Source organism: Ascaphus truei, chromosome 9, assembly GCF_040206685.1.
Source record: "Ascaphus truei isolate aAscTru1 chromosome 9, aAscTru1.hap1, whole genome shotgun sequence".
Classification (NCBI taxonomy): Eukaryota; Metazoa; Chordata; class Amphibia; order Anura; family Ascaphidae; genus Ascaphus; species Ascaphus truei.
In genome coordinates, this window is record NC_134491.1 from 33,843,440 (window position 1) to 33,870,762 (window position 27,323).

The window sequence follows — 27,323 nt, forward strand, 5'->3', positions numbered from 1 at the left end:
CCTGCATTGCAGTAGATGAGACTCAACACCACTGTTTAAAATAATGGGTGATGCATTTATAAATTTATAATTAACTAATATGGAGGGAATGTGTACAGTACAGCTATAGCAAGACTTACTGTCTGTCTTGCCGAGGCTGCTTGCGGTCCCGGGATGATCGCGGCCTGGACAAACTAAGGCTGCGGCCATGGTGAATGCTGGAGAGGGCGCAAGCGTGCACTCGGCTTCCCTCCGCCTGCAGCAGGGGAGATCTGTGTCCTGCATGCAGAAGAGATGGTGAGGCATGTTGGGGGGGCATGGCTATGACATCACTAAGCTGGTTCGCCCTCATTAGGGGACCCGCTCACGTGACCCGGCAGCCGCCCGACTACCGCGTGTGAAAACAGATTTTTCTGTTTCCTCCTGCATCGCGAGTGTCGGCGCCTCTATAGACAGCCTCATAGAGGAAATCTATGTTATACCGTCACGATCACCATGGCCGCAGCCTAAGGCTGCGTGGGTGTCTGATCCGGAAGCATGGACTCTCTGCAGCGTGATCGCTGCAGACACCGTGCCACAAGTGGCACTGGAGATAGTGTCTTGTTAAAATCTGTATATCGGATTAACATAATTATAATAAAAAGACTAAATGTGCTGTAAACTATACAATGAGAAAACAGAAAACATGAGTTATTGAGGAAATAATGGGATTTACCTTAAATCACCTTTACAGCGGTTCTCACAGATTGTCAGACTGGAAGTCAGTGAACAGCCAGATTCATGGGGCTGCTAAAGCAAAATTGAAAGCAGCATGTTTCTATAAAGCACGGCAGGTCCAGATCATCATTAAGGCCATGTGGGGAAATGGTGTTCAAATTAAAAATCGTGTATGTTTCCCATCTGAGTAATTATGTATCCCTGTCAAATCCTCTGCTGAAAAAAACATATTGATGAGATGACCCTTAAGGCTGCATTTGCTCTTACAAAGGGCAGAACAAAGTTTGTTTTTGTACAAATTGCACATACTTATTTTTATTAATCTTTATTGCATACATCATTGAGACATCTCCAAAACCCATCTAGTTTAATGTTTTGGAGAAATATGGATTTAAATGCATAGTTAGCAAGTACAATTAGAAATGGCGGTCATTGTGGTTTTCTAATACTAATTTACAGTATATAGATGTTACCTGATTGATCATTGTTACTGTAAAGTTGTTACTGTATGTATCAAGGAATCATAATCAGAAATGCATGTCATTCAATTGCTAATAAGAGGCATATTAATATGTCTCTTGGCATTACTATATATGCTGTAGGTTTTTCCACTACACCTGTATCACTTTGCAATTTCTAGAATAAAGAAGTAATAGCAGTACTTTACATACTGTATGTTACTGAAATGCATGAGATGCATCATCTTTTTGACCGTAGAGAGTCTGCCTACCATGATCTCTTTCCCTAGCATACTTATTAATACAGCAGCGGAAACAATTTGTTTGTCCTTTTTCACTGCATCAACTCCACTGAGTGAGGTCAGAGGCAGAGACGGAAAATGTCTGAATCTAGATGTGCATTGAGGGATCTTGATACATAACCTTATGGCACAAAGTAAGTGTTTTAATTAAGTAAGGTAAATGTTTCATAATGTACATTCAGTTTTAGTCACATAAAATTTAGCAAATGCTCACTCTCCTACTTCACAACATAAATATAATATTGTTGCAGCTTTAGAACCTCAAGTTAAAAGTTTGTAAAACTGAGCTCTAATGTTCTCTACTTCAAAGATTTGGGACTAGTGGTTAAAGTTGGGCGAATCGACCCAAATCCGTTTCCCGGATTTTCGCTGATCTAAACCCCAAAATTCGTTTCGCAGTGTAGAATTCGCAAATGGATTTGGGCATTTTCAATCCTTGCAGATTCATCAAGAACCGCCACTGGATACCACCCATGGATGGATTTGTAGAATACAATTCTTAACGGTCCTCCAATGGTTGCTGAATCTGTGGATTGGATTCTACACAGGTTGCGGAATCCGCAGAATGTATTGGTAATAGTAATTTAAAAAGTCCACAAAATGTGAATCACCCTTTATTTACCTTGATCCGCAGAACAAAGGAACCGGGCGATTCGGTGCAGATCTAAATTCTCCCAAAAAAAATGTACCCATCTCTAATTACAACATACTATATTGTTACAATGGATAATGGCTAAAGACACATCTGTTTGCCAAGACCTCAATAGTTTGAAAGTCTATTAAATAGTTAATTAACCATTTGTAACAGTACAGTATGTATTTTTGTATTGTATCTCTACATACAGTAGGTTGTCAGTTAAATATCTTGCTGCATATTGGATATAATGGCGTACATGATGATTCTCCCCGGAAATATTTATACTTGAAGATGTCTCTATTATATATCAGTTTATCTTATATGACGTGCTGAGGAAAGTATTTAGTAATATGCTGTTTAACCTTTTAATCTGTTTAACACCACAATGACGGTGCAGTTGAGTGGTCCTGCCGTTGCCACTGAAGTGAGTGTACCCTGTCCGAATTCTAGTTCCATTTCCATTGAAAACTTTCCTCATGTGCAAGTTACTTTATCTCCCTGTGTGTCTGGCACCAAAATGAGATTAAATGCTCCTTGGGGAAAGGATTCATCATGCCTGTAAAATTCTTGGGCAACTCTATGATCATTGTTAGTGCTGTTTAAGTAAAATAAATAAATAAATAATTGCTGAACCCTCTGACATGGAAGGTGTTTAAAGTTTTAAAAGTAGCATTTCAGCAGGTGTAGCTGTCATGTCAATGTGGACATAAAACGTCAAATGCTCGTTAAATGCTTACATTTGTAATAATATTAAAAAAGCAATCCCCTTGTAAGCTTATTTACCATTAGCGCTTTCTCTCTTTTCTCTCTCTTCTCTCTCACTTCTCTCTCTCTCCCCCTCTGCCTCCCCCTCTCTCTGTCCCCACTCTCTCTCTACCTCCCTCTCACTTTCTCAGTTTTTTTTTGCTAACTTAAAAATCACTGTCCTGTGGTATGTTGGAGGCTTTAGATAGTTAGCAAAACAACTATTCTAAATACCAAATAGGTTGCAAGAAAATATTATTTTCATAATAGTTTAGTTGTGGACTGTCATGTTTAAAATATCTTGTAGTAAGTCATTTTCAATATATTTTTTTTATAATAAAAGTGTGAAGTATACTCTGCATGTTACATTTGAAGTCTTTTGTGGTCCTATTGGACATTTATTACAGTACACAGATTAAACTGTCTAAACTAACGTGCCTCACTTTACCTTTACCCACTTTTATTAAAGCTTTTATTAGATGCTTTATCTTTGAAATGTAAAGTAGTTTTTGTTTCCATTAGGAAAACATTTACAATTGTTTTTAAAGGATCCACCAAGTCAACTTGTCCATGAGATTAACATCTGTTTGAGAGAGTAAGGACAGATTGGATTCTGGATTCTGAGTATTTTATGGCAGCTGGCGTGCATTTAAAAAGTGCTTATTTATGTTCATGATGATCAGTAAAATGGATCAATGAATATGATAGTTTTTGATGTATCACCATTGCCAGAAAGAGTTAGAGATTCATTTGTATTTAGAAAAATGCTTTTCACCATACATATGTGAATAATCCTACTACAGTAGAAACATAAAGACAGAGGCATTTTTCATGGAATTGTTGGGTTCTAATTCTACAACATTCTTTAAAATCTCTTCTACATTAGTAAATCAAGCATGTTCTATTTTCCATGATTTGTTTAGTACTTGACAGTGTTGTTTATGGACCAAACATTTACTGATGAAATATATCCTCCTAGCACTATGAACAATATTTCAGTATGTTTTGTTCATAAATACATTTTTCTCTGAGAGCCCTGTTTCATGTTTCATCATATAATCAAGCAAAGCCAAGTCAAGCATGGTTTTGTTAAGTGTTTAACAAATATTCCATGCAAGAACACTTCACAATTACAGCTGTCAAATAGTTCCAGTTCCTAATAGAAACTGCAGCTGCCACCTCACATTGTTCATACATTAGAGCTGTCCATCTTCTGGGTGCTGAATTTACAGTTGACTGATCATCTGCAATAGAATATATTTCACATTTGTTATGCCTAATATCCCATTTTTGTGGGTAAAAACTGTACTTGATGTTGTCTTATGGCAAGGACTATTCAGAGTGTAAGTAAATGCAATACCTGCACTCTAATGTTGATGCAAAATGCACAACTTTTTGGGTAAATCCCACACCATTAGAAAAAGAGTGAAAAGAAAGTAATTTTGGCAGTATGAGTAGCAGAACATGTTAATAAATTGTATTTATGTTCATCAATAATAAAGTTACTTTCACAGATAAATCCAGGACAGCATTTTTTGTTAATGTGTATGTTTTAAGAAAGTTCTCAGTAATTAAACACTTGTGAGTTTTAATATTCTAAATACTTTATACTATTATACATTCATTTTAGATATTTATTCTATTAATAGTGTCACTCTAGCCTACTTATATTATGTCTAACTTAATAGGTCTGTGCTTTTAATTTACCCAAATGGACTGTAACACAACAATAAAACAACCCTGCTATTGTACAAGGCTTAACAGACAACTGCTTGTTGTTAGCACTACTTAATGAATGCCCCCTGAATATCAAACTCCATTAGTATGATCATAGAGTTTAAGGATATTGATTTTAAACTAGTGTGTTATCTTTGAATACAAAGTGATAAATGGCTTTAAAGCATGTGGTAAATTGACTCTTATGCTATTTTTTGCACTGGCTCTGTCCCATTTTTTGCAGCCAGGATAACTTAGCAAATAAAGTCTATTACCTATAATACTTTAACTAATAATAACTAATAGACTAAGGGGTCTATTCACTAAACTTCGTTAAGTTCATGGCTACATCGAATGTTGGCATCTTTCTACCGAACGGTTTGAAATTTGTGTAAAAACGGTATTCAGTAAGTAAATTGCATTTTTTTTTACTGTTTGTTACGAAAACGGCATACCGCACTAGTTTGTAGTGGCTTTACTAGCGAAATTAACTTAACGTTCTGTTTTGCTCCAGCAGTCTGGAAGAGCAGCACAGAGAGAAGCTGCATCTCCCTGCACAGCTCTTACAGGCGATCTCCCTGCACAGATAGAAGCTGCATCTCCTTGCACAGCTCTTACAGGAGATCTCCCTGCACAGAGAGAAGCTGCATTTCCCTGCACAGCTTTTACAGGTTATCTCCCTGCACATGGAGAAGCTGCATCTCCCTGCACAGCTCTTACAGGCGATCTCCTTTCACAGAGAGAAGCTGCATCTCCCTGCAGTTTGACACACTGTTGGCAAAAAGAAGTGTCGGAATGGCCATTAAAATAGCCAAAAAGACCTGAGAAGTTTTCAAAATAGTTGACAATCATTATGAATACATGTGACTGAGATAGAGTTTGGGCAAACATCTGAGAGTTAGATATTTTTCCTACTATTTAGTTTAAACACCTGTTATTGATACTTATTACAGCTACTGTACATACAGTGGGGCTTATGCAGAGAGGCACGTTAAGGTCAAATTCGGCAGGTATGCGCCAAAAATGTCTGCATTGAAAGAGATAGTGGCGAGAATTTGGCGGGGCTATTCAAATTCGCCAGACATGTGGCGAGAAGCGTGATCTCGCCACTGCGAAAAAACGCAAGATTCCAGTAGCTCCGATGCGCATGAACGCGCCAATCGGAGCTACTAAATGGTGCGTTTAATGGAAATTTTGCCCGCCAACAAAAGTTGGCTGTATTATGGGCTAATACCGCACGGCTCAGAATGGCGAGCTTCACGCCAAGTGAAACTCGCCTAATTAGCCATTTCCTGCACACCGCGCTACCGGAGTTCCCTGCATACCACAACTATAAATTCCAATCCTGTGGCGAATTTAAGCAGTACCTCTCTGCATAAGCCCCTGTATGATGTAGGAAAAACACCTGTTGCAAGAGGCCATAAATCCTTGCTATATCCCACTATTCTTTTCCATCTAAATTATCGTTCAGTTTATTCCCACTATATTTTGAATTTCCACATCACACTTGTAATCCAATAGAGAGATTGTTCAGGTTTTAATCACACTTTTGAAGCATACTTTTACAGATGTAACAAGCATTATTTCACACGCCAGTACGGTGTACATCTGTATTTATTGTTTTTGTGTTATTTTCAGTATTTTAATGTTTTATTCTGTATATGTTTATAACCATGCCTTTATTTGTTTTTTTTATTACTTAGAGTCTACATTAAATTATAAAGCAAATTGAAGCAGCAGTTCACGCTAATCTCCATTTATTTTTCACGCTATTTCTTTTCTTACTTTACAAGATCTCTTCCTGTCCTTTCCCAACCCTGTTTTCATTTTTTAAATCTGATGCTTCATTGAGATATAACCATTTGATTTAGTGTATTATGTGTCCAGGAGGTTAAAATTGAGTTCTCCCCAGAACCTAGTGATGTCTAAAGAATGCCATGTGTGTGTTGCTGTGTGTGTGTGTCTGTGCTAGTAAGTGTGTGTGTGTTTATAAGTGAGTTTTGGTAAGTGTGTGTATTTGTAATGCACATGTGTGTTTCATGAATTATGTGCATATATATTGTATATTTAGTGTTTTTTTTTAATATGTTGAATATAAATGTGTATTTGTATATGGTGTATGTGTTGCACTAATCTTGCATGTTTGGTATGGAGAGAGAGCTCATCCCTCTTCTATTCACCATCAGTTCAGATCAGCACAGGATGCTCTGACCTAGTTGAATGGGCCGGATGTTTGGACGTAGCTACTAGGTCATGGGGCCTCCTGAGTGCCAGACCCTATGACGTAGTAGCTATGGCTTGGGGCCCTGGAAGGGTTAAATAGAGCCATAAGAGCTAAAAACATAAGTTGTTGGAGCCAATTTAATTTCTAGAAGAAAATATGATAAATTGTTACATTACACGTTCCAGCTTGTAAATTGAAATTCATTGTAATCGTCATTGGAGTTCCATTATTTCTTACACGGTTATTCTAAAAAGGTATTCCTTGTTTTACACTGTGTAATGCATGTATATTGCATGATAATGCATTTTACTGTAATGTCTGTTCTGTGACGAGTTGCAAATATGATTGGTGATACATAAATAAAATATCCATACCTATATACATTCCTAAAGTAAACAGTGACATACAGTACACTGTAAACTCCAGTCTGCATGGATACAATTTAACATGACAGCCTTAGTAAAGGTGTATGCTGTCTTCCTACATTTATATATAATACATGTGTCAGTTCTCACTTAAATACCAGATATATTGGAATCTAAACTCATTTAAGTTAAACAGGAACCACACTATTTGAAAATGGGATCCTGAAATGTGTCACAAAACTGAAAACCAATACAATGTATTATAAATCTCCTTTTGACTTTATAAGATCTGTTATGAAAATCTACTTATAAAATCCCATTTATAGAAGTCCTGTACAAAATTGTTTCCCCTTTTTGTGGGATTATCTTCTTTGTAAACCGAAAGAGCTATGATACATGACACCAACAACATTTTGAGATAAATGCTAAAGTATGAATAGGGAAATGATAAGAAAATTGCCATCTCTTCTCAGTCTGTGGCACTAATTCTAGAATGATTGAAATGTCAGTAGTGATTGTATTTTAGAGGACATTTCTTCTTATTTATAGATATACAAACACAACCGTAGTCTGACTTTTTTAGATCGTAAAATGATCACTATTTGTATTGTTATAATACAACAGCAACATCTTAAAACACAATAAGATAGGAAAAAGTTACAGTGTATAATGTTATGTGTTATATTTCCTTTCTTATTGTCTGATTTTGTTGCACTTATTTTACTATAATTACCTGTGCTGTATTGTCTCTCCTGTAAAGTGCTGAATACAGCTGTGGGTGCTGTATAAATAAAGATATACATACCCACATACATTAATATATGTAATAATATACCACATAATAAATAATAAGTGTTGACTTTGGCAGGTTCTCCGGTAATGATGGTCTTTCGTATCTCCAGTAATTGGATAACTATGTATTGGAATATAATGACATTATAGAGGTAAAGCTACAATAAGACTCATAATACAGAAGAAAATGTATTTACACTGAAAGTCCATTATAGAGCAATAGCCAAAACGTATTGCATTTCCAATATTAAAATGTTCTTGATTATTACCGGTAAATAAAATACACAAAACATATTTACAAGAAAATGGGTGTTAAAAGAGTATAGAAAAAAAAATGGAGAAATTGTATTCATTCTATCATAAAGGTAATCATTTTAAGTAGAGAAGGGTGACTTATTCGCACAAGTTCGACTTCAACATGACTATCACATTTATTCGCAAACGTGAATATTCATAGACCAATCTGAGACCGGACAATTCTGCAACTTTTTTTATTTTTTACATTTTTTCATTTATTTTAATCGTTTGCGTGAAATATGCACGTTTTCGAATGGATGAAAATTCAATTGACAGTAAGCAAAAACAACCGAAATGAAATCTTCTGTGGATTTCCATGCTTTCACGCACGTTTTTTATGTGAAAATGCCATTTCCCAGAATCCCTCGCTGCAGTGGAAGCGCTGTATGCTAAGAGATAATGGGGAAAAGCAGGGCTGCGCACCTGTCTGAGATGTGCTCACAAGTGGTATTTTTATTTTCTGTAAAATATTTGCAAAAATGTGAATTCTTTGCAAATTGAACTTGGACAAATTCTCCCATCTCTAGTTTTAAGAAGACGACGCTTTAATACTGAGGAGTTCTGGAATCCAGAACTTGCAACTCGGTGAAAGTTAAAGACAGCAGAATTACAGTAACACTTCTCTTTAGGAATAAACAAAATGTGTATTACATGTGGAAGGCCTGGAACTGGGCAAAATGACGTCCACTTTACCCATTCCTCGATTTCAGCCATAGAATATGAATACTGGGTTTGCTAGGTTCCCACTTACACTATTTTTTATACTCTCAAGTGAAAACCTTCCTTTTAAAGGACATATTTCCCAAACAATACAGTATACGGAAAAACTACTTTACCAAATGTTTTTTTTTAATTCTTTTACTGCGTTAGTAAGGTACAAAAAGAGGTGTCCAATGGTTTCAGGCAAAAGACAATGCAGGATAGCATTGCTTTCAGGATGGGGATTGCTTTCTCAATCCACGTGATTCTTAGATGTCCAGAGAGATCAGGGAGCACAAGAACATGTAACAGAAGAACATACAGTACAGACAAATTGTGCAATATGTCTTGAAATATGCTGTATACAATGAATACAATTTCTCAATTTTTTTCTATACCCTTTTAACCACCCATTATATTGTAAATATGATTTGTGTATTTTATTTGCCAGTAATAATCAAGAACATTTTAATATTGGAAATGCAATAAGTTTTGGCTTATGCCTCTATAATGGACATTCAGTGTAAATATTACAAAAATGCATTTTCTTCTTTATTATGAGTCTTATTGCAGCTTTGCCTCTATAATGTCATTATATTCCAATACATAGTTATCCAATTACTGGAGATATGAAAGACAATCATTACCGGAGAACTTATCAAAGTCAACACGTATTTATTATTTGTGGTATATCATTACATCTATTAATGTATCTATGTTGTGACATAGTCCAAAGATGTTAGGCAGCTTTCTGCCCCGTTTTAGGTCAGAAAGTGCAGGAATAGTTAAAAATGATCCATTCCACAGCTTCACATTTACTCAGGCTGGTGGATGGAAAATCCAGACCACAGTTTACAATGTGTCTAGTTCTCCCTCACCTGCCCTCCTGATCATTAGCACGGGTATTTAGAGCAGAGAGGTTTGCTTTTCAGTCTCTCTTCTTAGAGCCTAGAGACTGGGGGTTTCGCTGCTCCCCTGCATCCAGTTCGGGGTGGACGGCACCTTCAAGTATCACAGTACCAGAGGATTTGCCTGGACACTTGGGACCGAGTTCCCACCACGAACAGATAAGACAAACACATGTTTATTGCCGTATCTAAAAGACTGTATGCTGTATCTAGTGACCCTAAATGAGAGGGCATTGTTTTAAGCTGGGGAACCAGGTTAGTTTGCCCAACAGCACTTAGAGAGGCTGATTCTGCTGTGTAGTTAGATCCCTGAATGGGATAGGATTTCTTTATATGATTTGGTTTTTATTTCTTAAAAGTGACAGTGTGTGAAATGTTATAACGGTGATATGAGTAAACCGCTGAAGCTTCATGTCTGAGTGCCTCCTGCCTACACCTGTTAAAGCTGCAGTCCCTTACTGGGATGAAAATAAAGCAGGCAGAAGCCTGAGTTAAGCAACGTAATACTTTGCATGTTCCTGTTTTTTTGTATAATTAACCCTAGAAGACTGTGTCGGGAAGAACCCAGACAGACGTCAGCGCTACAAAAGAGGGGCGTTTGTCACAATGTATATTGTATAGACTGCTAAAAAAATATTTATCTGCAGTAAAAATGATAAAATTACACTCACATGGTGTCTGAATCGTATGCGCAATTAGATCAAATGATCAACGCCAACAGTAGAGGTTGCAGAGTGGTCTCTCAGAATAGACCCAATGACGCTGTGTTACCAGCAGACACCCCTCCCCTTCACAGCTGCTTGCAATTCTTTGATTTGTATGGTGCGAATCTGACTGCTAATAGTTCCCTATAAAATCTAGCTCATTTCCTCCCTCACCACTCCCAGAAGAAGACAGTTTCTCGTCGAAACGCGTTGGAGTGGGAGTCTTGCTGAGGGGGGCCCCTACCTTTTTCCACCTGACATGGAGTTTTGACCTGCCTTTCTGCCTGTGACATCTACACACTGAGCGGTGACGTATTTTTCACTCTGTTACTTTCACAACTTGTGTACCCACACTATGCAACCATTGTATAAATTATATGGTGATTTTTCATGTGGTCACAAGATCTCAGTGTAGGTTCATTGTTACACAGGTGTGCTTAGACAGAGCCCCCTGTGTCCTGTGCATGTCTTGCTTTGGATCTTAACTTAGACCCTTGCCTCCAGGTCTACATTGTCTAGGTAGTGTTGAGCCCCCCTCACCTTTTAACTTTATCCCCTGTTTTATTCACTTTAATAAAATTTCTTTTGTTACACTTTAATTTATGTCCGTGTGCTATTTAAAAGGTTGCTTTTCCTCTGTTGTTTTCATATTTATTTAACCTTTAGCACCACTGTTAAGTCTCATTACACATGACTTATTAACAGGTGTTTTGGACACCACTGACTTAAGTGTAGAGCGATATTTCTGTGTGTTATATATATATATATATATATATATATATATATATATATATATATATATATATATATATATATATATATATATATATATATATATAAATATGTGGATATATTTAGGTATGTAGTATGGGTATATGTATAGGGATGTTTTATGTATGTGTGTATATATAATATGTATGGGTACATTTAGTTATAGGTGTGTGCCATATTGATATTCAGTTGTTTACCTTATTAAAGAATGTATGCTTCGTGTTTACTATAAGTAGTTATATGTGTGTACGTAGGGGATATCTAGGCATAGGTGTGGTGCTATATGGATATATATAGTTAGTTATTGGATATATAGTTAGTTATTCGGTTAAAGGTTGGACACTTACCTAGGGATGCATGTATATAGGGCGTATACATATAAGTATATTGGGTTACATGATTGTATATGGGGTGTATAAATGGATACAGCTATTTGCATGATTGTATATGGGGTGTAATTATATGTATGCATACGTTTTAAAGTTTGGATGCTCGGGTGCGAATTATAGGTATATGCATACGTATAGGATTGGTTACTTGTCCAAGGATGGGCGTACGTGCGCGGGTGCGCGCGGCTGTAGTTATCTATACGTGGGTATAGATATGGGTAGATGTATGCATGCATGTTTATGTGGCTACGTACGGGGCAGTATATATGGATATATGCATGTGGGCAAGGTATGCTGTATATATGTGGATACATGTGGATATATATGCATATGGGCAAGGTATACTATATATATGTAGTTACATGTGTTTATATGTATATATATATATATATATATGTATGCATACATATGTGCAGGGCTCAGGGGCAAGTATCGGTTAATAAGCTAGTGTAATTGGGGTTTCGATATATGGGTAGTGGGGCATGGTGGTATACGCTATCCCATTCGCCAGTTACAGGGTGGTTTGTTGAGAATATGGGAGACAAACTAAGGACTATTTAAGGGGTGTTGGCAAGAGCCTGAGCGGATCAGCAAATGTTCAATTTCCAGGCATTACAGTGTACCAGCGCACGGATGATAATGGTTGCAGGTCTCATTTATTGAAGTGCTGACCTTCGTTCCCCCCCTGCTGGATCCGTGGCAGCTGTGCGTAGTGGCGCTAGCCCAGACCATTTTTGGCAAGCGCAAATCACAGCGTCTACATAGTTCAGGGCCTAGGCACGCGCAGTTCAGCAAGCACCCTCACGCAGCAGCATGGCATCGATGGGTTCTTTTCTCCTTGCTAACAAAGGTACTGAGTGCTACAGTGGGTTCTTTTCTCCTTGCTATTTACCCATCGATGGCCAAGCATTTCCGCATTCTTCAAGCTCAGGCGGCAGACCATGACGAGGCGTGGTTGAACCGGCAGCTGCATGCATTGTTCGCAAGGAAGCCAGGCCGTGGTGGCGGTCAGGGTCGTGGCATTCCTTCAACGTTGCACGCTAGTCAGGCATTAGAGTCGCCCCCTGCATGAAAGGGGCGCTGAGGGCCCCCAGCACGACGCAGCAGGCGAAATTCTGTCGCGCGCAGGGCGGCAGCCTTCGGCCACGGTGCCGCAAGGCAGGGCGTCACGGCAGCCAGGTCGGGCCCCAGCGGTGGTGGGGAAATCCTCGGCTACTGGGATGCAGGACAAGGTGGATCGGCGCGCAGGTCAGCCCGCAAGGAAGGAGCGCTGACCTCAGGCCACTGCGATGCGGGACGTGGCGTCATGGCACGCCATACAGCCGCCCGCGGCTGATGCGGGCGGTGTAGCTACATGGACATCGCCTGCAGGATCGGCAGAGTCCAGGAGACCAGGACGGCCACCTGCATCTGCGGGTGGTGCCAACGCGCGAAGGATGACGAACAACCCGGCGTGGTTCAACTACGTTGAGCCGGCAAGGGTCGAGGGGCGACCCAGGTCATCGGCCCAGTTGCTTCCCCCCAGGATGGCAAGGATGGGTAAGATACCCACGGCGGTAAACGGGAGACGGAGGGGTGAAACGGCAAGAGCGCTTAGAATTTGGATGGCTTCCCAGGTAGTCCACACAGACAAGGGAAGCACAGGCGATGCGACAAGGGGGGAAATACCAGGTGGCGCAGCATGTGTAGAGCAGGCAGCAGCTGGGCTAACCCACGCACCAGATCCAGGAGCTTATGATACAGCAGGGAGGGCAAACCTCACAGCAGCATTGGTAGGCATGTTGAAGGCCTTGGAGCCGCAGGCGTCAGTCTCCTTCGGAGCAAGTACAGTGGCGGGAGCAAGGGACGCTGGCGCAGCATTAGGAGTGGCAGCAGCATGGGGAGTGCACATCGGTGAGGTGACCGCAGCGCCAATCCCCGCCCCGGCAGCCACCAACATGACCCTGGTGTCTCATAATCCACCTACGGCCGGGGTCATTGGCACCGAGGATTCCGTCTCTTCTACGGTTGGTGTCTTGGGCGGAGTAGCTCCCCCAGCCGCGACCCCGGTGTCTCTTCACATGGCCGGGGTCGTGGACACCACGTTGACACCAACGATCCAAGCGGGGGCCTATTCGACTCCACAGGTGTGCGTCGTTAACAAATTAGGCACGCACTTGATGAAAGAGTAAAAGGAGAGTATTTGGGCAGGGGATTTCATGGAAATCCTATCCCTATTACCCGATTACAGGGAGGCTTTGGCGCGATCTTATAAAAAAAGGGGAGGCTAGAAAGGAGGATATCGAGAAGCGACTCTTCCTGCGCATGTACGCCAATTGGACCCGCGCGTTCAGAATCTTAGCCGCAGTAATTGGGGAAAAGTCCCCCCACCTATGTGCGGCTCTGTTCAAATACGAGGATATGATTGGGGAGGCCCATCAGAGGCACGGGGGTATGGGCTGGTGGTTTTATGATTTGAGATTTAGGCAGAAGATGGCGGCGCACAAAGATAAAGTAACGTGGCTCATGAAGGACACTGACCTCTGGATTGACCTTATTGGCTTATCGGACAAGCCGGCGCCCTTTCAGGGAGGGGGAGAGGGGGGACGCGCTAACGCAAACACGGACAAATAGGGGGACAGCCGGCCCGGGGTGTGCTGGGCCTTCAATGATGAGGGGTGCACATATATGGTTTGTCGCTTCAAACACCAATGTGCCACTTGCTGAGGGGCTCATCCGCAGGCAAAATGCTTTAAGAGTGGGGGACGCGGTCCCAGGAGGGGTGGGCGGAGGGCTGGCCAGCAAGGCGCCTTATCCTTTAATCGTCCAAAGCCTGAGCCCTTGGCTGGAAAGATACCCAAATAGGGACGCAGCCCGGCTGCTCCTCGACGGGTTTTCCGAGGGGTTCAGAATCCCGTTTGTGCACCAGATGGGATCAAGATGTGAATGGAATTTGAAATCGGCAAGGGTTTACAGTGAGGTGGCGAGGGAAAAGGTGGGTAAGGAGGTGGAGTTGGGGAGGATGGTGGGTCCATTCGCCTACCCCCCTCTCCCCGACTTGAGGATCTCCCCACTGGGGGTAGTCCCCAATAAGGACCCGGGGGCATTCAGGCTCATCCAACATCTTTCCTATCCCGAAGGCTCGTCAGTGAACAACGGCATCGATCGCGAGTTGTGCTCAGTAAGTTACGCTAGCTTTGACAAAGCAGCAGCAATGGTGAGCGGAATGGGTCAGGGTGCATTGCTGGCAAAGGCGGACATTAAGTCCGCCTTCCGGCTGCTGCCGGTGCACCCCGAGTGTTTCGACTTGCTAGGTTGCATGCTCGATGGCCAGTACTTTGTTGACTTGTGTCTTCCCATGGGCTGCGGACTATCATGTTTCTACTTTGAAACTTTTAGCACGTTTCTCGAATGGGTGGCGCGTTGCAGGGTGCAGGCCACAGGGTGTATGCATTACTTGGACGACTTCTTGTTCGTAGGGCCGGCGGGATCGGACCTGTGCGCAAGATGGCTTTTTGAATTTTCAGCCATGGCCAGCGAGTTTGGGGTCCCGCTAGCCGACGAGAAAACAGTTGGCCCAACAACAGTAATCAGCTTCGTCGGGATCGAAATTGACTCAGCGCGGATGGAATACAGGCTTCCGCAGGATAAACTGGCGACCCTAAAAGAGGTCCTACGAGAGTTCGGGGATCTGAAGAAAACCTCGCTGTGTCAATTCCAAGCATTGTTCGGCCACCTGGTTTTTGCGGCTCGAATCATGCCGGTTGGAAGGGTTTTTTGGAGGCGTCTGGCGGCGGCAACCGCTGGGATCACGCATCCTAACCACTTCATCCGGGCTACCGGAGAGATCCGTGAGGACCTGCGGGTCTGGTCGGATTTCTTGGAGGCATACAACGGGAGAACCTTATGGCGGGGGCGCCCCTCGAGGAATGCAGAGCTGCAGGTGTTCACGGACGCGGCAGGCTCAGTAGGCTTCGGGGCATACTTCAATGGGGCATGGTGTGAAGAGCGCTGGCCCAAGCACTGGAGCGAGTCCAATCTCATTAGGAACTTAACGTTCCTAGAGCTGTTCCCGTTGCTGGTCGCGGTGCGATTTTGGGGGCAGTCTTTCGCAAACAGGGAAGTCGTATTCTGGACCGACAATATGGGAGTGGTCGAGGCTGTGAATAACTTTGGTTCACATTCCCCACCGGTCGTGAATCTGTTGCGCAGCTTCGTCCTCTCATGCTTTCAATTGAACATATCGTTTCGGGCGCGCCATGTGCCGGGGTTCTCGAATAACATTGCCGACTCTTTATCCCGTTTGCAGATGGGAGAGTTTCGGAAGTGGGTGCCAGAAGCGAACAGGGACGGCTTACCTTGCCCGACAGAGTTATGGGCGCTGGGGATCCCGCGGTGATCAATCTAGTGCAAGCATAGGTAGCTCCGGGTACGTGGGAGGCCTATGTGGCCGCATGGCGGGAGTACTTGTGCTTCTCAAGGGAAAGTGAAGGAGATGCGGGGGGTGGTCGTGACCATGATGCGATTCGTTATTGAATTGGGACGCAGGGGGTTAGCGGGGAGGTCAAAAAGCAGGAAACTGAAAGGGGTGTCATTCTTCTTGAGGCTGGGCGGTGAAACTGACGTCACCAAGGCGTTTGTAGTCAAGAGGGCCCTGGCGGGGCTTTTGAGGGGGGCACCGCCCAGCGACGGCAGGAGGCCGGTAACTCCGGCGTTATTGGAGGCATTGGTTAAGATAACAGGGCTGGTCTGCTTTTCGACCTTCGAGGCTTGACTTAATGCGGCATATACCTTGGCATTCTTTGGAGCATTGCATATAGGGGAGCTAGTCTGCGCTTCTAAGAAAGGGGGCGGGGGCTTGCAGGCCAGGGACGTGGCGCTCGGGGCAGATTCTTTGCAGCTTTTCATTCAGCGGTCCAAGACGGACCAAGCGGGCAGAAGTGCGGTGGTACCGCTGCTAAGCGTGCCGGGAAAGTATATTTGCCTGGTGGGGGCTCTTAGGGCATATTTACAAGTGCGGCCCGCCAGGGACGGGCCGTTACTCGTTCACAGTGATGGGGTCCCATTATCCAGGTACCAGTACTCGCGAGTATTCCAGGTATGCCGTGAGCGCTTGGGTTTGAAAGCGGCCCGATTCGGGACTCACTCATTCAGGATCGGGGCCGCGACTGAGGCGGCACGGGCTGGGCTGGCTGGGGAGGTGATACAGAGGATTGGGCGTTGGGAATCCAGCAGGTACTGGTCCTATGTCAGGTCCGGGGCAGACGCAGAACGGGTTTCGCTGGTATGATTCTTTCTCTCTCCATCCATCCCCGCCCCCCCTACCTCCCCCCGCAGTTGTGGAGGCGACGGATGTCTGGATCATCGTTGACTCATTGATACACTGGGCGGAGAAGCGCGTGGCTTGGCGGCCTTACGGATCGGACCTCGGTTTGGGCGTGCAGGCAAGGGTTTTATGGCGGGGCGGGAGGGGGCTGCGATGGGGCCAGCTGCTACCGCGGCTCTTGGTTCTAGCGAGGGACAGAAGGGCCGCCTCATTCACGTGGGAGGAAATGACATAGCGGCGGTGCGGTCGGTCGATCTAATAGAGACCATTAGAAGGGACGTGGCGCAGATGTTCGCTCGCTGGCCGGCGGTGCAATTTGTTTGGTCCGACATTGTCTACAGGAAGGCCTGGCGGGGCGCCAGGTCACCGCGGGCAGTGGATAGGGCACGGAAGAAGGTAAATAGGGCGGTAGGCAAGTTTGTGGCGCAGTGCGGGGTTGGGCGATCAGACACCCTGATTTTGATGCTACCACAGGGGGGTTGTTGAGGGCGGACGGGGTTCACATGTCAGAGGTGGGGATAGATCTGTTCAATATCGGGTTACAGGAGGGATTGGAGTGGGGGGGGCTAAATCGCCGCCATTTTTTTAAACTTTTTTTTTTATTTATTTATTTAATTAACTGGCGCCCGGCCGGAGTCATCGCGGGCCGCACAGAGAGGCCAGGTGGGCCGCATGCGGCCCGCGGGCCGTATGTTGTGCAGCCCTGGTATATAGTATCACTTTAAAGAACTTTTTCTTCTCTGCTATCCAGGCGCCAGAAAAGTCTGTCATTTCTAGTCATTCCAACTGGTTGTCAGGCAGCCAGCTGGACATTTCAGGCAGCTTTATTGGACCAGTAGAGATTGTGGTGCCTCGCTCAAAACCCTAAAATGATTGTTTGAGGTTGTGTGCTGCCAGGAGAAACCCCTCTTGAGAGAATCATTGGGTAATGTATTAATATACCTGTGATTTAACCCTGAATTAATAAGAGGAGATATTTCTGAGATGTGGTGCTTGGTATGGAATGATCTGGTTAGCACCTATACATATTGTTCAGTTATATGTAGTAGTATCTACACAGATGTTAATACAGTAGTTAGTCTTCATGGGCGTAATGCTGAGTGTCGAAGGTATAAAACGCGAACCTAGTAGCTTAATACTGTGGTATATTGCAATAGCCAATGTTGCTGTATGTATACACGAATGGTGGCCATAAATGGGTAGAGTGATCCTCTCAATAATATGCCTCTGATGTCTATTTCCATCTAATGTGATATATAGGGTCACTGTGACCATGATTATTTATATCATCACATCAGCCATAACTTTCCCCTGATACTATCCCAGCATACCTACCTATATAAACAATATGTATAGGTGCTAACCAGATCATTCCATACCAAGCACCACATCTCAGAAATATCTCCTCTTATTAATTCAGGGTTAAATCACAGGTATATTAATACCTTACCCAATGATTCTCTCAAGAGGAGTTTCTCTTGGGGAGAGCAAGGCTGAATGAGTTGCAGCTATTTCTCTTTCACCATTTGACCCACTTTGGCTGAGGAAGGTTTCCAGCAATAGAGAGGCACCAGAAGCTTCATGATTTTAAAGTTATTTATGTAGCGATTTAGTTGTGTTTTCAATAAATTTTATATGTTTGTAAGTCTGCGCACTTTAGGACCATGATTTAATACTACTCAGGTCTGTGGTGCGCCCTAGTGGGGATCTTTTTGTGTGTTCTTCACACCCACACCCCGTTCGTAGCTTTATTGGACCTCAATACACGGGACTGTTCACTTTATATTATTATAACTTTGTATTTTTATTTGTCAATGCATGTATAGTGTCACTAGCACTTTTTTCACTAATTTAGCATACAGTATATAGTAGTCTAGCTGATATGGCTGAGTTTTTCTATTTGAAAGGTATATTTTAACTTGCAGCATGCTCATGGTCGTACTGATAAGTCACGCTAATGCTTATCACAAACTGACGGGCGCCAATAAGACTTTTTCCCAATGAGCATGTGAAGTGCATTGTTTAACTTGTTTCAGCACTACTATATTCCCCGTTCATACAGGTAACATTGCGATGGTCGTTTTGCTAACAGACATAATTTTTGAGGATGCCCATTAATAAGTAAAAAAATAACGTTGTTTCCCAATTTCAGGAACATCATGTTATTAGCGCAAAAATGACAGCTTTCTGATCAAACCCTAAATAGACTAAGAAAAAAATATAGACAATCTCAGTTATCATATCAAGTTCCTCTTGAAACAATACAATAAACCTTAATTAATAGAATTTATGGTGGGAATTAATAACTGAGATAAACTAGAATACTCTATTCATAAATTGAAACTTAGATTTTGAGACAATCTTTGTTCCTTCAGGTTAAACAAATTGTGCTCTTCAAGGTTAATTTTGTACAATTTATGTTATTCCACCCAGTAACTTGAAGTTTTCTTTAGAGCAATTACTGTAAGTAAACAATTCTGTACCATATATACACAAGCAGTATTGTGCATGAGACACATTTGTGTTTGTAAATCATAACATAGAAAAAATGCTGCTTTGCAAAAATCCTGAGCACATTTGTATCTTATTAAATCGCAGAGTAATTATAACTTTGACTTTCCCTTTGGGATTCATTTACATGCATAATTAGATGGCCAGTTGGTTTTCTTGGAAGATTTATCTTTAATTTCTTGACTTCTTATTTATGAAGTATTTGATGTAGTAAGTAAAATATATAACACTGCATCATTTTATTCATTAATTCTCTTAATTTTATTAAGTAAGTAATCATTATAGTGATTAAAATATATAGCTTAGATTGAATGTGAGAAAATTGGAAATGCATTTATAAAAGATTATACCTTATCCTTAAATCAGAAAGCTGGTTATTCATTAAGTTGCAATAATGACGATCGGGGAACAATCACATGGAAACTCCCATTGACCTGATGTCAGTTTTTCTTTTTAATGTGATTATTTTGTAACACTTTAGCCAATTGTGAACACATTTACTTTAAACTTGCCAACTCATGGCCTACGAGTTGATAAATATGTCTGTGCAGATTAATGACTCTGCATGCGAGTGAGTTGGTATGTAGCGTGTGCATTGATTCAATCATTCTAAAACAAGGTACTGTAATAACAATGCCCAAAATAAATTGGGAGGTTGACATTAAAGTCTTGTGGGCTGCAACACTACTGCTTGGTGACTGAAGCAGTGATATCTTTGATGCTAAATGACATCTAGTTTTAGTTATGGCTAGAGAGGGGCACATTTTTTTTTTTTGCAAATTCAAAAAGGGCGATTTGCGTTTTGCGTATTTTTCATTATTATTACCAATACACTCTACGGATTCCACAGCCCATGGATGGATTTGTATAATCTAATCCACGTATTCAGCATTCCCTAAGCAGATTCTAAAGATTCTTACAATTCTGCTAAAGAATTGCTGAATCCACGGATTGGATTCTACAAATCCAACCCTTTATTTAACGTCTGGGGATTCCTTGTTCCCTTTGCCTTCATGCCTTCCTGAACGCTTTCAAATTCAGGGACATTCCAGCTCCGGACAATGAGTGCCATTGCTTTTTGAAGTGTTCCATATTTGGGTGTTGAGTCCATACATGCCAGTTACCACACCGGCCTTATTTGTGTGTTGAAATGACAAGTATTTTCCCACTTTAGTCGGGTATATTATTCAAGCTTTCATAGTATTGTTAAACCTACCAGCACAAGTCCCACTATACATCTTCCTGGACACACATTGTCACCTCCCCGCCACTTTGAGGAAGTGAGAAGGATTTGAGGGAAGGTAAGTCATTGTTACCAGGTAACATGGTGATATTTCGTTTTTTGGCGGTAATGTACCAAGACAAATTTGGAGCAAAAATGACTCATATTGCATCATTTTCATCTTGCACCCCTTTGCAGCAATTTATCAAGATATTTGCTGAAATTTTGTGCAATTTGCATGACCTTGCGATTGGGAGGGTCACAACGAGAGACGTTACAGTACATGATCCACGGATTATAATGAGAAGTATGAAACTCTGTGTATCTGAGAGATGTAGATAAATCCTCAACCCCCTTTCCTTGGCTGTATATATTACTTTCTTTCTTAACGTCCTCTAGCTCATGTCATACTGTAAAGTGACAGAACCCCAACCAATATCTAAATAAAAGCTTTATACATTGATGTCTGGCTAGGCTTCTGTTTTATGAATGCTCATGTTTAATTGATAGCTTAAAACATGCAGTGGGGAATATATAATTGACTATGCAGCGCCTATCACAGCGAGTTTGAAGAAAAAGAGGAAATAAAGGTTCAAACTGGCATAATCCTTACATAAATCAGTTTGTGTAATTCAAGCAGAGTTTGGACCATGTGGGGTTTCCAAACAAGAACCATAATGCAATGATTTGGGACAGCTGAAATTAGGAGCCTGCAGACACTAGTGTCACAGCAAATTAAACCCTTTAATAAGCCTTCTTGGTAACAACTGTTTTCTTTTCATTGCAATGGTATGTAAAAGCCTGGCATTCACTATAGGGATCCAGATTTCACTGGAGTGGATTTTTCAATTTATGTTAATTTTTTTCCTTTTCAGCATTTAATTAACTGTTACAAATGAAAATAATTTGTTTTGTTTAGCATGCTTCGTTTAATTAGAATTTCATTAAGCTTTACATTTTTGGTGGAAATCTGTTGAATTCTTTTAACTGTCTTTAAAAATATAGCAACTCATGCGGACAGCCATATTAAGTGTGATCAACATAAAAGTGTTACGTTTTGCCAGCATTTTACATTTTTTCTGTCACGGAAATGTAAATACTATAGATGCCATGTTCCCTATTTAATATGTGGTGAAGCCGATTCTCAGAACCGGAGAAGAGTTCATCTCCATTTAAGTGATTGGGGCTAAAATATTCCCCAGTGTGGCAAAGTCACTTCACAGCATATTGAATAAGGGCCATTGAGAAGCAACTTTACATGCACTGTGTGTTATTTTCAGTACAGTATATTAAACTACTTTGTATTGTACAGATTTTCTCCACTTGCTTCAGTAAGAGGTTTGTGGTGAGTGATTCTGAGTTACGTCATTTGCTATAATGGGATTGATGAAATTCTGCATCTCTGTCAATTATTTTCATCTTTATCTGCATCTAAAGCATCTGCCAGAACTGGGGAGGGGCGTAAATATAAAAATACATCAATCACAATTTTATTACATTTGATGCACACCTTAAACTCTAAACACCTATACAGATGGCCCTATTAAAGCAATTGTTCAAAAGCATTTTTTCTTCTACGAACCTAACCAGTGTTGGCAGATCAGCTTTTAATAGTTAATTATTTGGCACATGACATTGCAAGAATAAATAGATGACATGGAGAAAAGGTATACGCATGTCCATTTCTTAAATGGTAATAGATGAAAAACACAATCTCCAAGAATATCTGCCCGTCTCATGGAAACATGTGAAAAAGAAGAACGAAAAGAAAAAAACATATCCTATATTGCCTTTATAAATCAAAAAGACTCAGGTGTAATCTGATTCCATTAAACTCAAATAAAAAAAAATGTAATACAGCAATTAGGAACAATGGCTTAGTAAGCACAGCCGTCCTCACCACCCCACTCCGACCAAATCACTGCTGCTTCTGCATTACGTGCCAATTTTGTGATACTTCGGCTCTCTCAGGATGACAGTAAGTGGCAAGCCCCGACAACGATCACTGGGTCACATATTCACAGTCCGTCTAGTGATATGTTGGCACTCCGGTTCTCCAGGGAGATGCTGTACGTGTGACTGCTATGGCCAGTGCAAAGTCTGTTACTGACTGAAACACTCAATTAGTCCAATCAAATGGCAGAACAGCACCTGATTGAACAATAGGGTTAAAAGTATATAGTCCACTGTGGTGCATGGATGCTTGATAGCTGAGCTCCAGCCCATCAGTGCAAACAATTAACTAAATATCAGCATTTTTGGCACGAAAATTTACAAAAAGACACCCTCAAGTATCTGAACAGCGGGGGATGCCGCTGATCACAAGAAGGGGCAGAAAAGTCACTTCAGTAGCAAGCTACTTCCTTAAAACCCTTTGCAAGTCCCCTGCAGCAATGGCGACGGGTGGGAAAAGCAAGGAGAGCAGGAATAAGGACAGACCTCCCCACCAATTGCCCAACGACGAGACGGACACGGACACAGAACCAGGGGCTAACAGACCACCCTCAGGAGGTGGAGACCAGGAGTGGGCCAGGGTTAAGGACATAAAATAATTATGTGGGGAGATGAGGACATTTTTCAAGTCTGAACTATGGGCCCTACGCAAAGACCTAGATGCCCTGGGAGAACGGACCAACACACTGGAGGTAAAATCTGACGAAACTATATCAGCCCTGCAGCAAACTAAAGCGGAGGTCGCCTCCCTGTCGGCCCAGGTGCGGGAAATAGGGGACAAGTTGGAAGACTCCGACAACAGGGACAGGAGAAACAACCTCCGTATCAGGGGGGTACCGGAAGCTTTAACAGACCCAGAGGACTTTATCACACGCTGGGTTGAACACCTAATCCCAGACGGATCTGAAACAGATAGACACATGGATAGGTGTCATAGGGCGCTCCGCTCCCGCCCCCAACAAGGGGACCCCCCCAGAGACATTATTGTCCGTTTCCATTTTTTTTTAATTAAGGAAACCATATCCCAAAAGACCAGGAACCAAAAATATACTGAATTTGACGAGGTTCAGTTCCAAGTATTTCAAGATTTAGCCCCAGCTACGTTGGCCAGAAGGAGGAATTTATGGCCGTCACAAAAACGCTGCGGGACAACACCATAAAGTATCGCTGGCTGTTCCCCTTCGCTCTGCTTGTGATAAAAAATGGCACCCCACATACTTTAAGAAGACCAGAGGATGGTGAGGCTTTTCTGCACAGGTTGGGCCTTGAGCAGTCTTTGGGGTCCCCTGGGTCCTCCCCATGTGCTTCCTCAATGGGGGGAGGCTCCGATGACCTCCTGGAGAAGGGCTGGTTCTGTGGCCGCCCCCCACCAAAGCTAAAAGCTAAAGACTAATCCACGTCAGCCAAACCTGTAACATACCCCGATGGCCAAAAAAGACACTCCTGGGAATCTGAGCTACCCCTGACACGCCAAGAGAAGACATCACTACTGCCCTGATCAGAAGGCCCAGAATGCAGACGAGCCGCCGGGAGGCGTTGTCATGGACGTACCTGGCGATCCGTCGTGGATTTTCGAATGGCGGCCATCTTCCCTCCTTCTTCCTGCTGGGCTGAGCGGGAACCTCCGAGGAGTGGCGCAGACCCGATGGCCGCGCCTCTGACACGATCAACAGCCACCTCCAAGATGGCGGCCACCCCTCTTCTTCCAGTCCCGCCCACTCTGCTTCCGGCGTCCTGCGTTGGCGTGGGCAGGCATGGACGGGATGTGCCTGGCGATCCGCCATCTATTCTGGAGGGGTGGAGCGGGTGCCTCCGAGGAGAGGCACGGGCCTGCTGGCTGCGCTTCCGACAGCCACCTCCAAGATGGCGGCCTCCCCTCTTCTGGTCACGCCCCTCCGCTTCCGGCGTTGGCACTGGCAGGCACGCGCATGTGCACGAAATCATGCACGAGCGGCGCTCGAGGGGGGGAGAAAGACAGGAAAGCAGGAGAGGGGGGGGAGAGAGAGAGACAAGAAAGCAGGAGGAGGGGGGAGGAGAGAGACAAGAAGGAGGGAGGGGGGAGAGAGACAGGGGAGGGGGAGGAGAGAGACAAGAAGGCAGGAGGGGGGGAGACAGAAAGGGAGGGGAGGAGACAGGAAGGGAGGTGGGGGGGAGACAGGAAGGGAGGTGGGGGGAGACAGGAAGGGAGGGGGGGAGATAAGAAGGGAGGGGGGGGAGAGACAAATGGGCTACAGTATACTATCAAATCAGACCAAGAGGTTTAGGGATACTAGGCGGAGTTCAAGTTAGCCACAGGTTAGGATGTAGTTAGGCTTAACACAGAAATGTCATATAGGGGTAAAAGTTAAGGTATGCAAGATTCAGAGGGGAGGTTTAGAGGTGGGATTTCCCACACATCCCTATAGTTACTCATGATACCCCTTTGAGTGTTGTCATTTGAGGTGTTTGTAAAAGTTTTTATTATCTACAAAAGTTATTAGTTGATGTATTGCTGGTACAAGTTTATATAAATAATGCTTTAAGATGCGCTGGCGGGGACTACCCCCACTGCAGGCTTCTCCTATCTCGACCCATTCCCCGGTAATGGGTCGTATTCTAGTCCCTAGGAGGCTTGTCCCTCGGGACACAGACAAGTCCACTGTTACGGACGGTCTGCCAGGCCATACCTATGGGCTTAAGGATCTCTCTGGGTCCACCCCAGATGAGATTTTCTCAACTCTATGTATATTCACTGGCAGAAACACACTGTTTACGCTGTCATTTTTGTCTCTTTGTTCGTTATATGTTATATGTTTCCCTGCCCCTTCCTACCTTTATGTGTCCCCCCTCCCTGGGCCCTGGCCTCCCATTTCCCCCATTCACCCCCAGAGGAAAGAGGAGCGGACGGCAAGGGAATATGCGGTAAAGACATCACCACATCATCAGTCATCCATCAGACGGATATCTCGGCTGTAGGAACGGGGTAAGACTATGGCTCATGATACGCCCTACACACCAACTATCACTAGATGGCCCTTAACATAATTTCACATAACGTAAAGGGTTTCAACAGCCCCTTAAAACGCAAGATAGCATTTACAGAATATAAAAGGCGGGGTGCCAACATATTGATGCTCCAAGAAACCCATTTTAGCGACAAAAGTGCCCCCCGTTTCATGGATAAGCAATACTCGCAGTTCTTCCTCTCATCAGCCCCTAAAAAAAAGAAGGGAATCGCTATACTTTTCCACAACAAGATACCCTTTAACTTTAAAACAGTTAAAAAAGATAAAGAAGGTCGTTACATCATCCTAACGGGTTCCATACATGAGCAACCTATTACCCTAGCAGCCGTGTACGCTCCCTGCGAGCAAGACGAAAACATTTTTGATACCTTCTTCCAAACCCTGAATACTTGGGCACAGGGCCATATTATTATTGCAGGGGATTTTAACATAGCCCTTCAGCCAGCACTAGATACTGTAGATCCAGCACCCCCAAAGAGAGTAACAAAAAAGCGAGACTCTCCCTAACCTCAGGCCTCCGGAAGAACCATCCAGCGGATATTTGGAGAGAGTTGCACCCGCTGGAGAGAGATTACACGTTTTACTCCCATCCTCACAACTCATAGTAGAATCGACTACTTCTTTGTCTCTAGTAGACTGATCCCGCTGGTCGCCCGTGCGGTAATCCATGATATTTCATGGTCAGACCATGCACCTATTGAGCTAAGGTGTAACCAAATTAAACATGGCAGACTGGGGGCAAATTGGAAACTCAATGAATCCCTCTTAAAATTCCCTGATATATGCGAACACATTGGTAAAGAAATTAACCAATTCTTTGAAATCAACACAGGCTCTGTGGAATCCCAGTTAACTCTATGGGAGGCTCATAAGGCGACCCTCAGAGGCACGTTGATAAGTGTCGCGGTGAGACGCAAGCGGGAAAGGGACGTTAAAATTATCACCCTTCGGTCTAAACTACGCTCCCTATCTGAGAAACATAAAAAAACACCCAGATCCGCAGGCGCTCAAGGATTTGAAAGATACTAAGATTGAATTAAATATGCTTTTGACATCCAGGGCAGACAATTCGTTATGTTGGACCAAGTGGAAATTTTACGAAAAGGCTAACAGACCAGATACAATGCTGGCCCGTCTGCTACGTAACAGACAGACCAACTACAATATCCAAGCGATTAGATTTAAATCGAGCTCCACCTCGGCCAATCCTAAAATCATAGTTAATGAATTTGGTAAATTCTATGAATCTTTATACAACGGTGAGAAAGTGACACATACCACAAAAACGAGTAAGTCACTAGGAGATTTCCTAGAAAACTCAAATTTGGCAAAGCTTACTGAGGCGGAAAGAGAGAGCCTAAGGGCGGATTTCACTGGGGAGGAATTAGCCACGGTGATAAAAGAATTGAAACCATCAAAGGCCCCAGGCCCAGGTGGCTTCTCGGGGCTGTACTATAAAAAGTTTCGCAAAGTGCTTACCCCAAGGCTGCTCCGAATGTTTAACGCAATATTGGCGGGAGCCCCAATCCCCGAAGAGATGCTCCGGGCGTCTATATCACTAATCCATAAATCTGGCAAAGATCCGCTGGAATGCAAAAGCTATAGACCAATCTCCCTGATTAATA